This window comes from Ornithorhynchus anatinus, chromosome 7 (genome assembly GCF_004115215.2).
Source record: "Ornithorhynchus anatinus isolate Pmale09 chromosome 7, mOrnAna1.pri.v4, whole genome shotgun sequence".
In the NCBI taxonomy this organism is placed as follows: Eukaryota; Metazoa; Chordata; class Mammalia; order Monotremata; family Ornithorhynchidae; genus Ornithorhynchus; species Ornithorhynchus anatinus.
Window position 1 is genome coordinate 61,593,387 of NC_041734.1, and position 10,759 is coordinate 61,604,145.

The window sequence follows — 10,759 nt, forward strand, 5'->3', positions numbered from 1 at the left end:
AGAAGCCTAGAGCAAATTGAGTGCATACGGAAGGTCAGGGGCAGAGCCAGATTTGGAAGCTAGATCTCCTAATACCCAGACCAGTGTCCACCATACCATTCTACCCCAACATTTAGAACAGTGCCTAGCATGTAATAAGCAGTTAACAAATATCGTAATTATTATTACAGTGCTCTGCACGTAGTAAGCACTCAATAAATATCATCGATTGATTCTAATAACCCTTAGAACCTTAAATATCCTAACCCAGGACCATTATTTTCCCCATCTGTAATATGGGGATAATAATACCTGCCCTGCATCCCTACCTAATAGGGATGTTGTGAGGGTCGAAATGAACTAATTAATATGAGACTGATTTGGCAATAAAACCACTATAGTAAACCAGTAGAGAATCAACACAGTCTTGGGAGTCAGAGGATGTAGGTTCTAATCCCGACTCTGCCATTTGTCTGCTGTGTGACCTCGGGCAAGTCACTTAATTTCTCTGTGCCTCAGTTACTTCATCTGCAAAATGGGGATTTAAGACTGTGAACCCCACGTGGGACAACCTGATTTTTTGTATTTACCCTAGTGTTTAGGACTGTGTTTGGCACATAGTAAGTGATTAACAAATACCACAATTATTATTATTTTCCTTTCTGGATAAGCTAATAGCATCTTAAATATTAGACGATATCAACCCTAGATTTCAATAGATAAGGTCATCAGGGGTTTGGACTAACAGAGCTCCTTGAAGTCCCAGGCCCTGAAGCAAGGTTGGACCAGATCCTAAGTCTCTTGACTCCTTCCCTCCCTCAGGCTCTGCCCTCTCAGCTCTCCTGGTCCTCTTCGCCTCCCTTGACTTCAGTCCCTGAAGCAGCGTTGGCAGAAACAAATATTTTCCTTCATTGGCTGCAGTGAATCGCCAATAGCGGTAAACCCGGAGGTCCCATCCGCGCTGACAGTGTAATTCATTTACTGCAAAGGGATATAATAAAGTCTGTTTATTACAGCAATTAACAGAGCGGCTTTTGCAGGCATGCTTTTCAGCAAGAACAAGAAAAGTGCTTACTCCAGGTGCATAGATTTGAGAAACAGACAACTTGAGCAGAAACGAAGCCAATTATATGCTTAGAAAATGGGTCCCAGCCATGGGGAAAATGAACAAGAGAGGAGGCAGTTTAGTCGGAGCGGCTGCTGCATTATAATACCAGACCTGTCCCAGGAGCTGGCGCTCAGAAGGCTTGAGGAATCCATGCCCCCGGGTCCTGAGTAGCAAGTTCAAATCCTTCCATTGACTCTGTAGGTTGTTGGGGGGGGGGGGGGAAGGCAGTTAGCACCATTGTTATCCCAAGGTCCCTTTAACACCCAAGCTGGGGCTGAGGGGCAGGAGAAAGCTTGGGAAGGAGAAGAGAGGAGATGAATAGTCCCTTGAAACCCATCCTCCAGTGACTCGAGTACTGCATTTTGGGTTTTGGGAGAGGTTGGTATTTTTTAAGCACTTACTATTTGCCAGGCACTGTACTAAGCACTGGGGTAGATACAAGATAATTGGGTTGGAAACAGTCCCTGCACTCACAGTCTTAATCCCCATTTTGCAGATGAAGTAAATGAAGTCCAGAGAAGTTAAGTGATGCCCAAGGTCACACAGCAGACAAGTGGTGGAGTCTGGATCAGATCCCAGGTCCTCTGACTCTCAAACCCGTGCTCTTTCCGCTAGATTCTGCGGCTTCCCTATTTTGTTCACCTGTGGCGGGGAAGGGGAAATCTAGGACAAGCCAGCCACAACTAGTCTTGGCCTGGATAGGAATCCAGCTTCTGAGCCATGATGGAGTTGAAGGGGTTCACCATCAACTCTCACGGACCTATGCCCTTAGCGTACCAGCTTTGGGCAGGCAAAAGCCCATCACAAAACCCAAGACCCGGGGGTAATGTGCTGGGTTTGTCTATCTGGCTCTGGCTGTGGAGATCTTTACACAAGGGTTTACAAGCATAACACACCTGGGACATAATTACCCTCGTTAATTTTTTGATCCCTGAAAGGCCTGAGGCCGGTGAGGACCATGACCCACAGAAAGCCAGGTCTAACTGTGTTCTGAGGCGGGAAGGGGTTGCAGGCGAACAACTCCGGTCACAGCTCTATCTGTATATCTGGAGGAACCAGCTGGGAAGAGAATAAGATGCTTTTATTGTCGATAAAAATGCAATCTAGGGTCCCAAGATAGCCAGAAAATCAAATGCTTTAAAGCACACAGACTAAAAGACCCTAGAAATATTCCCTATCAATGTCAAAAGGAAATCGTGAGCAGGGAATATTTGGGGGGGGGCTCTCATCTCCCCTCCTCTCCCCCAGAGCTTCGGCAAAAAGGTAGAGTACTTCTGAGGGGGGCATCTGGAAGTGGCAAGGGTGGGTGGGGGCAGGAGGCCAGCTGGGCCTCGCTAACGCTCCAGAATGGAGAAAGTCGGTACCTCCCGGCGCTGTGAGCCACGAGCTAAAAATAGCGGCGTTGCCATGGCAACCGTGGCTAGTCGAGTCCTGGAGATCGTGCCTGGGTCCTGCTATCCCCCACCCACCCCTCGCCCCATCCTCTCCTCGGTTGGCATCTGGTAAGGAAGAAGTCTTGTTGTGACTGGCACAAAGGGGAGGGCTCTCGGAAGGCCAGGAAAACTTGCATACCAAGGAAAAAATTTCTGCAGGATGAGAAGAGTCCCACGGGATCATAGATCACAGGGTTTTCAGGGTTTTCCTTATCAGGAAAACAGTATTCACTCCAGTCACTGGCCCATCCCTACCTGGATGGAACCAAACCAAATCCTTAGGAAATGGTCACGGTATAACCTGGATTCCAGTTTATCTCACACCCAACAACTCAAACCTGGGATTCTTCTAGGACTCTGCTGTTCACCTCCCCTCACCTTCCCCTTCTCAGGCATCGGAACCAGCCTCAGAATGGGAGGAAACCGCGGTTGGGGCAGACCCGAGACCCTCCTTTGTGATTTGTGCTGGGTAGACCTAAACAGTAAGCTGGTTTCTCCAAGTAAGGATGGGAGCCACCCAGACCCAATTACCCAACGTGGAGAGCTTGGGGTAGGGGAGGGCCCTCCTCTTGGGTGACTCACCGGAACTCTGAGCCTCTGGACACTCCCCCGCTTGGCTAGATTCCCTCAGTCACCACACACCCGTGGGCAGGCGTGTGGACCCTGCTACAGAAATAACAAATCTGAAAACATGAAGCAACACTTCTCATTGCACTCTTGCAAATAAGCTCAAAAGGGAACTTGTCTGCCCATGTTTTCTTACCAGCCAACCTCTCTCCAGGAAAAACACAAGGAATAATGTCAGCGGAACCCGTATTCTTTTAGTCTGGGTTTCGTCACTGCCGCTCAAGGCAGATAGATATGTGAGGGGATCATTAGCAGGGGTTATAATTAGGGCATCCTTCTTCTATGATTCAAAGAGCTTCTCAGACCCGATCTCACCAATGCAAACTTCTTGTGGGGAGCGGGGATGATTCTCCTCATTTTACAGATAGGAAAACTGAGGTCCAGATTTGCCCAAGGCCCCTCAGTCTCCAGTAACAGTGCTGGCCCTGAAACCCAAGAGCCCAGCCACACAGTTGAGCAAGGATATATTGTGGGCAATTTCATGCATAGTCCTGATTCATTGTGCAAAATGCATATTTTATAGTTAGTAAACAGGACAGGTCTCCAGCCTGCTGGCCCCTCTTATGGAAGACAAGGAGAAGGGAATGTGGTTTATGCAGGCATTTTAGGAGAGGGACTCCCTGGCAGATATGCTCAGGGATTCCAGAGATTTCCCAGCTGCTCTCACAGCTGTGGGAAAGAGGAGGACAACTTTTTCCTGATTTTCATTAGCATCTTCAGAATAGAGCCAAGAGTTTCTTTTCTGGGGCTGAATTCAGAGGGCATTTAATCACAAAAGGATGGACATGAGCTGGATGGGGAGTAGGACAGTATCCCAGACACGAAGTCTAGGATTTGGTCTCCTGGTTATCTCCCCGTCTTTCCATCTTAGGCTTCCTCTAGGTATCCAGTTGCCACCTTAGATAGAGAATCCTAACTGGCTGGGCCATTTATCTAACCCAAACCAATAATGGCACTGCTTTTTGGCCTTGGTGACTTAGGGACTTGGAGGAGAGTGCCTGGAAGAAGGGGCAAGATTTTCTCTGAGGCACATCAAACAGTAGAAACGGTTTGACCTCAAAAATAAGGAGTCCTGGACCTGGAGTCCCTCGCTCAGTTCTAGGGACAGATCTAAGATGCTTTAACTCTCACAAAGACCCTAATGGAAGTCCATTTTAACTCAGGTTTTGGGCCCCGGGAGACGCTTTGAGGATTAAGGGTTTCCATGCTGGGAGCTCAAACTTTGGCTGCTTCCCCCTTGACTCATTGCCCAGATCCAGTAGGCAGCTCCGTTTTCGTGGACATGCCAATCGGCCAATTTGGAACTGCAGGTCCTGTTTCTTAAGAAATTCAGTCTCTGAGAGAAAAATCTGGAAAGTTCAGTGACATGTGAGTGTATTTCTGTGGATAGATGTGACTGGGTTTATGTACGGGAGAGCATGTGTGTCTTAAAGTGAAAGTGCATATGAATGAGGTTGTGGGTAAATGACAGTGTAAGCGTCTAAGCATTATAAATGTGGGCGCACTTTTGTGGTGCCTTATGCAAGGCCAGGGAGATAGACATTTGTGACTAGGAAATTCCATTCCTGGGCTCCCACCTTTCCCACTCTGGCCTGGGACTTGGTGATAGGGAGCAGTGGGTCATCCTAGTGGAAAGGATTCATGGGGTTGAATCCTTAAAGCTGCCAGGACTACCCTCAATCTCCTTTTCAGGGGCTGGGACCCCGGAACCCTTCAACTGGCTACCCTGAATTCAGCTGCCACTTAGACTCCTCCCCATTTATATCTTGCTTGCGCTTGGTCATATTATTGCATTAGATTCTGAAAATAAAACATACATTTCTTCTGCTTTCCTTGTCTACATTCAGAAATTCCTATCCTGGAAGCTCAAGGAAAGAGGAAGTTACATTCTAAACGCGAGACAACAATCATAATCTGAGAGGTAAATGAGTCTGGGGCCACCTGGGTTTCTCTCAGTACCTCAGGTCAGGACACGGGGACAACATTTACACAGAAGGAGCTCAAAGCTCCTGATAACAGTCCCTGGGGACAGGGATGAGTCCTCCCATTTTACTGATGCAGAAACTGAGGCAAGGAGGGTTGAAGGGGCTGGCCCCAGTTGACAGCCGAAGGAAAAGACATGAATCCTGGAGGCCTCACTGTCCACCCATGGTCCTACCCACTTCAACCTTTGTTCATGGTCACAGGGGAAGGAATCCAGGATCTGAGACACATAGCCAGAGACAGGGGAGCATTCAGACTGGGGGGATCTGAATCTGATGCAGCTAGTCATGGACCTCAGGATGGAGGCATGCAGGAGGCAGCTTCAGCAGCTTCCCTGGACCACTTACAACCCAAGGGTTGACAATTCAGGACAAAAGATTAGTAAAGGAAAAAATCTGACCCCATCCCATTTCTGACTTCCCTCTCCCCAAGTAGTGAGAAGGTCAAAAATCCTGACCAGAAAAAGGACAAATAGGAAGGAATCCATCTTGGGATGGGACCCCACTTAGGACTGGATTAAGGAAGTTATGGCCCTCTCTTCCATCCTCAGGGACCGTTAGCCCTCCTGAACTACTTCTGCCAGTGGGATCCTTGGTCCTTACTCCTTGCTCAACTTGGGCTCTCCAGAGATTCTGGGGGTGGTCACTTGGCTGCAGTTTTGAACTCCTTCTTCCACTGTGAGGAGGGTCAAAGCTGAACTCTCCCCACTTTCCAGAGGGTCCAAGAGAGGTGCAGAGAGAGAAAGAGGCCAAGGTCCAGTGGCAATATGGTGGGATAACAAAGGCTGCCCAGCAGTGAGTCAGAGAGTTGAGGGCCTGCTGGAAAAGAGGCAGATTAATCTGTCCCTCCATGGCTGAGGTTCCCCTCAAAAGGTCTTTTGGGTACAATCCCTCCAACCCTTCAACCCCTCTTCCTGTATCATTTGAGAAACTTTGCATATCTTTCCAGAATTACACGGGGTCTCCTGTAGCCGGAAATGGTAACCCTGCTCCCCTTTGACCTAGCTGCACCTTAACTAATAAGTAGGATCAAGATTCTTGCCCTTTCATGCTCCCCAGTCTACCCTCTGGCTGCTTTTCACTCTCCAATCTTTGACCTTTCCCCCTAGCTGATTCCTGGCAGGACAATGACTGACACCCAACACTTCTGTGGCTCCAGGGATCCAATTTCAAGCTGTGTTCACAGCAGGGATTTCTCGAGTAGGAGCCTTTCAGATTGCTGCAGTAAGCAACTTGACAGGGCTGCCCTTTACCTAGACACACACAGGGGTACGCATACCCATACACACAAAACTCATCCCACTCACATAATGCAAACAGACATGCCTTCCTGCAACAGAACCCAACACACGTATCCAAGCCCCCAGATAGGCAGATCTGCTCTAGTGACTTTAGCCTTTCCCCGTTGCAAGCCGAAGTAATAAAGTTTCTCTCCCACTCCTATCCCCTCCCCAGATGACCTCAGAGGTCTGTTTTTATTGCTTATCCTTGCCGTTTCCTTGGGGATCAGCTCCTTCTTAACTCTTTGGCTCTGAGGGAAAAGAATTGGTGGATGTGGGCTGGGGGGAAGGGAAGGAGGTCAAAGCTGTGCTGGTAGTCATCCAACCTCACCAAGGGAACCTGTGCCTCCTGCAAACAGGCAGAGAGCCAAAATGCAATGCTGGAGGCCCAGGGGGAGGGAACTGGGAGCTGCAGTAGGCTAACAGTTTGACTGGGAGGGGTTTCTCTGAATTTCTGTTCCTCTCCCCAACTTTCACCCAGGCTACAAAGACCTCTTTGGCCTTGCAGTTGGCCAACTGGCATTCCACATCCAAAGGACAGGAAACCATGTCCTGTGAACTAGCCACTCTTCTCGTTTAAGGCTGGGTCCCCTTATTGGGGGTGATGGGCTCTCCTCAGGCCAAAGGATAGGTGTCGATTTCTTTTCCTGATACCTGGATATCAGACTGGCCTCTTCCCTAAGACTCTAAGATTGGCTCAGGACCTAGGTGGATAGCTCTTTCCTCAGGATCATCCCTGGAGTAGTCCCCTAGACTGTAAGTTCCTTGAGGACAGGAATCATGTCTACCAATTCTATCGAACTGTACTCTCCCAAGCATTTAATAAAGTGCTCTGCACGTAGCAAGGGTTCATTAAATGCCACTGATTGATTGACTGACTTGTTCCAAAGGCCTGTTTCTCTGGCATGCACTCTAACACCCTCTGTAAAACAGAAAAGCCCTGCCTACTGGTCAATCAAGCCCTCTCTCTAACACCTGTCTAAGGGGATCTGAGGACCAAGGACAGACAGAGGATATTTTTCACAATGAAACAGTACAAAGAAGGGAGGAACTTCATATTCCTTTGCATTCTGGGGTGTTGAGCCTCAGAGTTGGGAGTGACTTAGTTCTCAGAGGCTTCTGCTGCTGTTGTTTCCTCCAAAGGCACAACACTCAGGGTGCTTCCCCTTGGCTTAGGAAGGGAAGGAGTTCAAGGGGGAAAGGAGTTCAGGGGCATGAGTCATTACCAGGCTGGGACTCCAGACCCCACCCTGTTCCGAGGAGGCATAGAAATATGGAAGTCTAGGTTGTCTGACTCCATCTAAGGCTGACATAGGCTGGAAAGACAATACCTCCTTTCGCTGTCTGCAAAAAAAAGCCAAGAATTCCACAGGAGACCAAAGATTGAGGAAGAATAATCAAGGATGTCTCCTAGGGGGAAGAAATGGTGTTCCTGGGATGGGTGATCATGTGCAGACCTCCACAGAAAGGTCTCTACGTGATCTACCTTCCTCCTTCATCCTACTTTCCATCACTGGCCCGGCTTTGGTCTTCTACAAGAACCCTGGCATGAGGGTTAGGGATAAGGAAGAGGGTAAAGATTAGGCACCTTTGGTACCCTTCTCACTTAGGAGACCCTTACCCAGGCCCCAAATCTGAGTGCCTCTATTTTATGCAATTAAGAAATTCCCTCTTAAATACCCAACTTCATTAAGCTACCCTGAGGACAGACTCAGTCTGGGGACCAGTTCATCCCTAGCACAAGTGCCCTTCCTTTGCCATTTGTTCAAGTCTAGTTTCCCCTCAAGAACAGGTCATGGCTTTGGGCAGAATGAGGACTTCCCACCCAGGGACTCGCACAGGACCTCTTTGCTCAAGTGGATCCACCCAAGAGTCGTGCCTAAAGAATCCCTGAGGCAGAGAGGGTAAAGAGGAGTCAGCCTCCTTTCAGGATATATCATCTCTAGGACCTCCAGTCCCTCCTTTTGGAGATTCCCCAGAGCCCAGTGAGCCGAGGAACCGCGTGGGCCACAGGCCAAATCTCCTAGTTCATGGGTCCGAGGCTCTTCATGCCTTGAACCAAAGGGGAGTTGGTGAGTGAAGAAGGGCAGCCACCTCTGGGCTGACCCAGGAAGGTGCCCCGGGCTTGCCGAGAGCGCAGACTCTGCTTCCGCTCACACTGCCGTCTCCTGTTCTTCTCTACGTTCCTCCTCTTTCTTCTTCTTCATGTTGCAGAAGCCATGAAGTCCACAGAAGCAGGCAAAGGTGAACTGGGGCATGCCCTACAGCAATTCAAGAGCTATCACAGGTGATCTGTAGGAAGAAGAGAAGATGGGGTTGTGGGGAGGGAGAGAGCAAGAAAGAGAGAAGACAGAAGCACAGTTAATGTTTCCATAAAACTATCCCCCAAAAATGCATCCCCAAACCAATTCTTTCTGGAGGGCAGAGGTCCAACCCCATTTCTTTCCCTGCAGCTTTTCTCCTCCCTCTCCCTTCATTTTGGACAATCACTCTCCCCAACTTCAAAACCTTACTGAAGGCACATCTCCAAAAGGCTTTCCCTGACTAAGCTCTCATTTCCTCTTCTTGCACTCTCTTTCTGCATCAAGCTTGTTCTTGGATTTGCTCCTTAATATTCACCCCTCCCTCAGCACCAAAGCCCTGGGCACATATCCACAATTTATTTATTTTTATTAATGTCTGTCTCCTCCTCTAGACCCTAAGCTTGTTGTGGGCAGGGAACATGTCTACCAACTCTATTATATTGTACTCTCCCTAGTGTTTAGTATAGTGCTCTGAACATATTAAGCACTCAATAAATGTGATTGATTGATTTCAACTAAGTAGCAAGAACTTATCTTCCTGCCAATAGTCTTTGCCAAGACTTCTCCCTCCAAGGAGCTTTCTTTACCATTTACCCAGAATCAGTTGCTACTTGCCTTAAGCCAGTGGGTCTGTGACTATTGCAAGGTTGCTATGGTCATACCAATCAAACAATTAGTGGTATCTACTGAGCACTTACTTTGTGCAGAGAACTGTATTAAGCACTTGGGAGGATTCAATAGAGTTGATACCCCTGATCTGGGCTCCACCACTTATCTGCTGTGTGACCCTGGGCAAGTCACTTCACTTCTCTGTGCTTCAGTTCCCTCATCTGGGGGAATTAGGGAATTTAGACTGTGAGCCCCACATGGGACAACCTGATTACCTTACATCTACCCCAGGGCTTAGAGCAATGCTTGGCACATAGTAAACACCTAACAAATGCCACAATAATAATAATAACGGCTTTATCCCTTTTCCATTACCTAGCGTCTCTCTTCATCAGCGAAATTTAGTAGATGTTTGTGGTGACCTTTAGGGCCAGAAAGGGGAGGAGGAGGAGGAGGAGTTTCCCCATTTATAGATAGAGGAACAGAAGCCCAAGGGAGAAGCAATGACTCACTCAAAGTCACTCAGTAAATCAGGAGCAAAACTGGGCTTTGAACCAAGGCTCCTAAAACTCTCTCATTTATGCTGCTAAAAATCCTTAGCCCAAATTAAGGTAGGGGTGGTAGTGGGTGTTTGGGTGGTGGCCGGGTGGGCTGTTACTAACCTGAACAAAAATCTACATTTTCATTCATTAATTTTTTCCACATCTTAGTGACAGGCTTGAGTTGACTTACCTTTTTTATGGTATTTAATTGCTTATCATGTGTCAGGCACTGTACTGAATGCTGGGGTACATAAAAGCTAATCAGGTTGGACACAGTCCATGTCCCACATGTGGCTCACAGCCTCTATCCTCAGATGAGGGAACTGGGGCATGGAGAAGTAAAGTGACTTGCTCCAGGTCACACATCGGACATGTGGCGGAGTGGGAATTAGAACTCAGCTGCTTCTGACTTTCGGCCTGTGCTCGTTCCACTAGGCCACAGTGCTTCCCAACCCTAGATGGGGTGATTTCTCTTGCCTTATGTCCCTTCTTCCCAGAGCCCAAAGTGGCCAGGGGAGCTTCACTGACAAAACTCTAGAGAGCCTGGGGTAGGAGGAAAAGGGGAAAGAGAAGGACATCTGGGAGGGGAAAGATGATTTTCCTTGAGCTGATCTTCCCCTTAAGCAAAACAGAGAGTCGTTCAGCAACCATCCTTCCCAGCAGGCTCCAAGTGCCTCTGTGACTAACACTGCATCCTCTAAGGAAGGACTCAAGAGGGAAATTCCTGTTGATCTTGTCATTTACCATCTCAGCCCAAGAAAAAAAGAAGTGGGTCTTCTGTGCATTCTGGATTGTACTTGATCCTGTTAGGTCTCTTGCTGTAGAGCTCCAGCTGTCAGTCACACTAAAAAAGTCGTTCTGGTGGTGAAATAGAAGCTACACGAGAAGCAGCATGG

General features: G+C 48.3%; 1 long non-coding RNA gene across 1 annotated transcript; it reads left to right on the top strand.

Annotated features, from left to right (window-relative positions):
* Window positions 1-2,512: 2,512 nt before the first annotated feature.
* LOC114813302 lies at window positions 2,513-8,801 on the top strand. The gene is made up of 3 exons (XR_003761016.2): window positions 2,513-2,589; window positions 4,995-5,068; window positions 8,624-8,801. It is a non-coding gene; the product is annotated as an uncharacterized LOC114813302 (long non-coding RNA).
* Window positions 8,802-10,759: the final 1,958 nt, after the last annotated feature.